The sequence below is a fragment of the Balaenoptera ricei genome, chromosome 17 (genome assembly GCF_028023285.1).
Source record: "Balaenoptera ricei isolate mBalRic1 chromosome 17, mBalRic1.hap2, whole genome shotgun sequence".
NCBI classification, from domain to species: Eukaryota; Metazoa; Chordata; class Mammalia; order Artiodactyla; family Balaenopteridae; genus Balaenoptera; species Balaenoptera ricei.
Genome location: NC_082655.1, coordinates 18891539 through 18897538, shown reverse-complemented (window position 1 = coordinate 18897538; position 6000 = coordinate 18891539).

The following is a 6000-nucleotide window of genomic DNA, read 5'->3' as shown; positions in this document are numbered from 1 at the left end:
AAAATGGAGGCAGGGATACTTTTAAAAGCAGAATAAAAGGGGCAGTAGGAGGGCTGGGATGATTTGCTTGTTTTGGTAGCATTTCTAAATGCACAAATGTTAGTAATGATTTACTTTTTTCTCTGTATCTTGCTAAGTAATAAAAAACATACACTGGCATAAATAACCATATTTCATTGTTTGTCTCTAGAATGTTTAATTGCATTTTATCGTATTGATTAAAAACATTACCATGACCAATGTAGTGAAATTCAACTTTTCTAACCTAACTTAAAAGAAGTTTTTTGTTTTTTTTTTTAAAGAAGTTTTATAATGGAATCCAAAGAAGTAAAAATATCTTTTCTTCAGCTCTAAAATGAATTTTGTATGGTAACAAAACAAAACTGAGTCAGATAGAAAAGATATGTATAATTACCAAAGACATTCATCTCCATTTTTCACTGTCCTGTCATCTGGCCCAGATTCAATGACTCCCGGTAAAACTGTATCCCTGTTATGCCCTAAAACTCATGTCACAAAGTTGTTAACCAGCTCAGCTTTCACTCTGAGAAATCATTGTTATTTGAATGTGCTCAGTTATTGAATAGATGTATTGAAGAGGATTTGGTTATTAGAAAACTCATGTGCTTTCACTTTACCTGTCCTTTCTCATGTATATGGTTATATTATGCTTCTGAGCTGACAAGTTTGCAGGCTGAAAGGATCGAACTTCACAAATAGAGTTCTTTTTACAAACATTCCAGTTATCAGATTTGGACACCTCGAGTAGAAGCCTTGCTAACTAAATCTCCATTGTCACTGGTCACCACCTGCTCTTGTTCTTGGAGTGTTGCCAACAAGTTCTATCTCTGATTCCACTCTCCAGTGTGAGCATGTTTTATCAAATCAGGAGTGAGCCACAACTTGAAGGACCACAGGCCACAGAAAAGCCAGAAAACTGGATACAATTCAAAAGCTGATTGTACAGGTAGCAATAACACTCTGTCTACAGCATTGGGAAAGTTTACTTTTCTTCTCCTGAAATATCTACAGTCCACATCTGGAGTGCTTTCTGAAGGAACTGGATCTATACCTGCATGGCTTAAAGATAGCTTTCAAGAATGGAGAGTGATTTAAAAGACCATGAACCCGGTCACCCATCTACCCAGCAGCTTGGCAGTGTGCCAATAGGCTGATGGTTTCTGCTGTCATACTTCTAGACAGCTGAACGATGACATTTGTGGTCACCAGAAAGATTATGGCTGGGACACCATTTCTGGACCCTAACATTTACTTGTTTTTTTTGTGTGTTTTGAATTTTTGCGCCTATCAAAGCAGGCACTGACTGCAGCAGTATCAGGTGTGTTTGGAATCAATCACTTGCTTTGTCACTCATTAGGGACCTATATTAGCCTGGAGTTGTTGACCATACATTCTTCCCTTAACTGATTAAAGACTGGCCTTCTCATCTCCCTAAATCTGGTATCGCTAAAGAGACACTCTGTATGGTCAGGCCACTCAAGGTGACTGTTCTCTTGCTCTCTGTACGTCCCCTGATCGACCGGTGCCTGCTTCCCCCACACCCCACTCACATGACTGACCTTCCTATATGCTTGCGCCGGGCCCCAGCTCGTGATTGTTCTTATCCAAGGGGTGGTGAGGGGCGTGCCCCTCTGCAAATTTCCCTGGTAACCGATGAGCCAACCCGAGGTCAGTTCCCCCTGTAACTGGCAATCTCCGCATTCCCCCTGGGAGTGAAGACTGGCGCCCTGTCCTGCCCGTGGTCTGCCGCACGTGGCGGGGTGTCGCTCCAGGACCTCGCTTCAGAGAGGTAGGCTCCCCCATCCATTAAACCACTGATGTCTCTGTCGCTGACTCTGGGCTCTTCTGTCTTGAAGCTGGGTGAGTAGAGGCCTTGCAGGCCTGCAGGGTGCAGCCCAACACCAGCACCAGATAATTCATATTGGCTGCTGTGTTAGAGACAGGCTAGCTTCAGCTAAAATTATATTCTCTTCTTCTTGAGCACAAATTATTTTCTCATTTCCAGACTCCCTCAGTATGGCCACGTGACATGTTCTCAACCTATGAAATATGTTTGTGTCTTCCGAGTCAAGGGAGTTAAGAAGTATGTGTGTATTGTCTACCTGTTTCTTTTCCATTTGCCACCCGAATGCAGGGGACTCCAAGGTCTTCTAGGTGGCTGGAGTTATAAGACGGAGGGTGTTTGGGTTCCAGAATGACTTTGTGGGAGGCCATGCTAACTCCTTGCTGTTCCTGGAATATGCCAGGTAATGTCCTGTCACATCTTGCCATTCCCACTGCCTGGAATGCTCTTCGTCCAGATATAACCTCGTGGATCTCTCCCTCTCCATGGAAGCTGTCCAGGTGTCCCACAGGCTCTGACACTATCTACCTGGATTAGCATAAGATGCCACAGGTTAAAGGCTCAGTCCCACAAGAAGGCCCTCATTTCGGATGCCAGTCACAGGGCCAAGTTATCACCTGTGCTTCTGACTGACTGCTGTAGATCAGAGGTTTTCATGACCCCCTCCTTGGCTTCGATTACTTTGCAAGAGCGGCTCACAGAACGCAGTGAACTTCAGTTTACTTACTTGATTATTGGTGTATTACAAAGAATAGGAAAGGATACGCATCAACAGCCAGATGAAGAGATACAGAGGGCGAGGCCTGAGCAAAGGAGCCTCTGTTCCCATGGAGTTTGGGGCTCAGCACGTTGACATGTGGATGTGTTTTGGTTCCCCAGCCTGGAAGCTCTCAAAATCCTGACCTTTGGGTTTTTATGGAGGCGTCATTACATAGGCATGACTGACTAAATCATTGGCTGTCGTTGATTATTTCAAACTCCAGCTCCTCTCCCCTCCCTGTCATCCTTAGATGTGGTCCAAAAGCACCTCATTAACATAACAAACGACACCTTTATGGCTCTCCTCACTTAGGAAATGCTGAGGTTTTTTTTTTTTTTTTTTTTTTTTTTTTACTTAAAATTTTTTTTATTTTGGAAATTTCAAAGCATACACATAAGAGATAGTGTGATGAATTCCCATCCACTCATGGTCCAGCTTCAACATGGACATATCTTATCAACATGTCCTATCTTGGTTCATCTACTCCTCACCTACTGTCTCCCCACCCCGGCCCACTTTGAAGCAAATCTCAGACTTCATTTAATCTATAAAACTTCAAAACTGGTTGTTAGACTATAAGGTTAATAAGACCCAGGTTCAGTTTTTTTGGCCAGAAGTCTTCATAGGTGGTATGCGTTTCCAACTGCAAGTCAGCAGGAGAAACTGAAAGTCTGGTTGTTTTTCTATTAGCAATAATCACTCCTCTGATAAACCTCACTGGTGATGACATTGCAACTACGCCAATACTGGTTGTTTTTCTTTGTATGATATCAAGACTGGTCAGTGGTTTCAGCTGTTCTCAGCCTGATCCATCCATCTATTACAAAATTCCCATCAGTTTTTGATCAAATGGTTTTAGCAGCTGGCTATTGATGTTCACTGCGTAGAGCCATTATTTCATTAGAAATTGAAAAGTGGTGATACATCAATTCCAACATTCCTCCTGCATTTATTTTTTTTTTTATTTTTATTTTTTTTTTAAACATCTTTATTGAAGTATAATTGCCTTACAATGGTGTGTTAGCTTCTGCTTTATAACAAAGTGAATCAGTTATACATATACAATATGTTCCCATTTCTCTTCCCTCTTGCATCTCCCTCCCTCCCACCCTCCCCATCCCACCCCTCTAGGTGGTCACAAAGCACTGAGCTGATCTCCCTGTGCTATGCGGCTGCTTCCCACTAGCTATCTATTTTACATTTGGTAGTGTATATATGTCCATGACACTCTCTTACCCTGTCACATCTCACAATGCCGAGGTTTTTAAGAGCTCTGTGCCAGAAACAGGGATGAAGACCAAATATCTATCTATATATAGACATATATCAGGTATATATATACATATATATATATATATATATATATATATACATCAAGTATATATATACATCAAGTATATATATATCAAGTATATATATCAAATATGTGTATATATCAAGTATATGTACATATATCAGATATATATACATATCAAGTATATATATTAAGTATATGTATATATCAAGTATATATATCAAATTATAGAACGTACATATATATATATTTTTTTATTATAAATCACAGTGGGACACCATGATAGCAGGAAACTTTTATTCACGTATGCATCTCAAACACCTAGAACAGTTTCTGGAACATAAATATTGGTTGAATGACTGTGCAACAGAGCAGCTGATTCCTTGTTAATATAGACTAGAGAGCTGGCTAATTAATCACTGCTTCCATGGTTTAGACTTCCGGATTAGATTTTCTGAAGGACACACATATGCATATTTCTCCATGATTCATTGGCTCTGCATATCCACTGTGCCGGTAACAGTGCATAATAATAAAGTAACTGATAATATTTTTCTAACAACTTATAAAAATATTTTATTTGGACTTTGTGAATTTGCCAAAAAGTAAAAGACAGATAGGCTTTATGCTCAGAATTTCCTCTAAATATTAAAAACCCTAATATGTATAAAATAGATAACTAATAAGAACCTGCTGTATAAAAAATAAATAAAATAAAATTCAAAACAAGTAAAATAAAAACCCTTTTTAGTTTCACGATTGGTAAAGAAGATGCCAGATGGCATCACCATTTTAAAGTGTTGACTCTCAATGGTTTAATACAGGTTGACAAGTTGGAGCTCCATAACCCCAACACATAAAGCACAGGTGTGCCATGAGCAACAGATGCTCTTCTGGTAGCCACTGTTTGCAAGACTTTAATAGGTATTAACTTTGGAATTGAAAAGTGAAGGCAGTGAAAACAAAGTCCAGACTTGAAATAAAGATTTGTTGAAAATCAAAGAGCTTCTCATGGACCAAATGGCACTGGCAAAAATGTGTGTCTCCTTCAGTGGTCCTGTTTATGCCATCTTCCTGTGGAAAATGTATCCTAAACCTTCCCGGCAGCCAGCCTAATAACAGTTGGCCTCAGGTGGGGTGATTGGCTGTTTTACTGGTAGCTGATCTCAGGTTAACATTCATCTAAGGCGAAGAAGCCCTGAGCAGTAGTGATGCTGCGAAACTACTCAACTCTCTTATTTTAAGTTTTTGGGGAGAAGCAGAGAGAGAGAGGGGGAGGGAGAGAGGCTATTTCTCTGCAAGAACCTATATTTAAGTTGATATGGAGTCTTAATGTCTGTCTTGGAAAGATCATACCTTCTTAAATAGGGTTCTATCCAATTCAAACTTAGCAGTGTAGAGATAGGCAGCAAAATCCCTCCTGGGGCTTTTAGGCTTTGCAGACTCAGAACTTGCTACCCGGTCTATGGGAGAATTTTCAGCCAGGAGACACCTGGACATTTAATGCTGTTCTTGGCCGACTGTGGTACTAAACCTTTTTTCCAGGAGAAGGTAGGAAAACAAATCATGCAGCATAGTAAAAAGATGGGGCACAGGCATAGTGACGGTGCCTGGATCTGGCAAGGAGGGAATTAGCAAGAAAGGAGAGGAAGGGACTCTAGTAAGAATCTGATAATTGCAATTTACATGCATTTTTTTTAAAAAACTTCCTTCGTTTGGGTTAAACCTGACAAGTAAAACAAAATTCTGCTCTTCAGTCACTTTTAAAGATGACAGCATTGCTTCATCACTACGACCCTAGCCTCTGGGCCAGCTTGTGGCCCAGTTTATCTAAACAAAGAGACATTATTTATCAATCTCATTGCCCATAGTTCTTAGTATTTGCTTTGTAAATTTAGAGTAGGAAGTAGGATGAGAAAAGAAAGGATTGCATTCTGGGTAAAGGATGGCTTTAAAGACCTGCTTTAGAATTTAGCTCTATCTTGGCCCACCTGCTAGGTCCTAATGGAACCCTGGGGATACCCCAGGCCTGGAGATGAGGGCAGGCTGTGGCAATGATGTCACTAGTAGGTGGGCCCTATC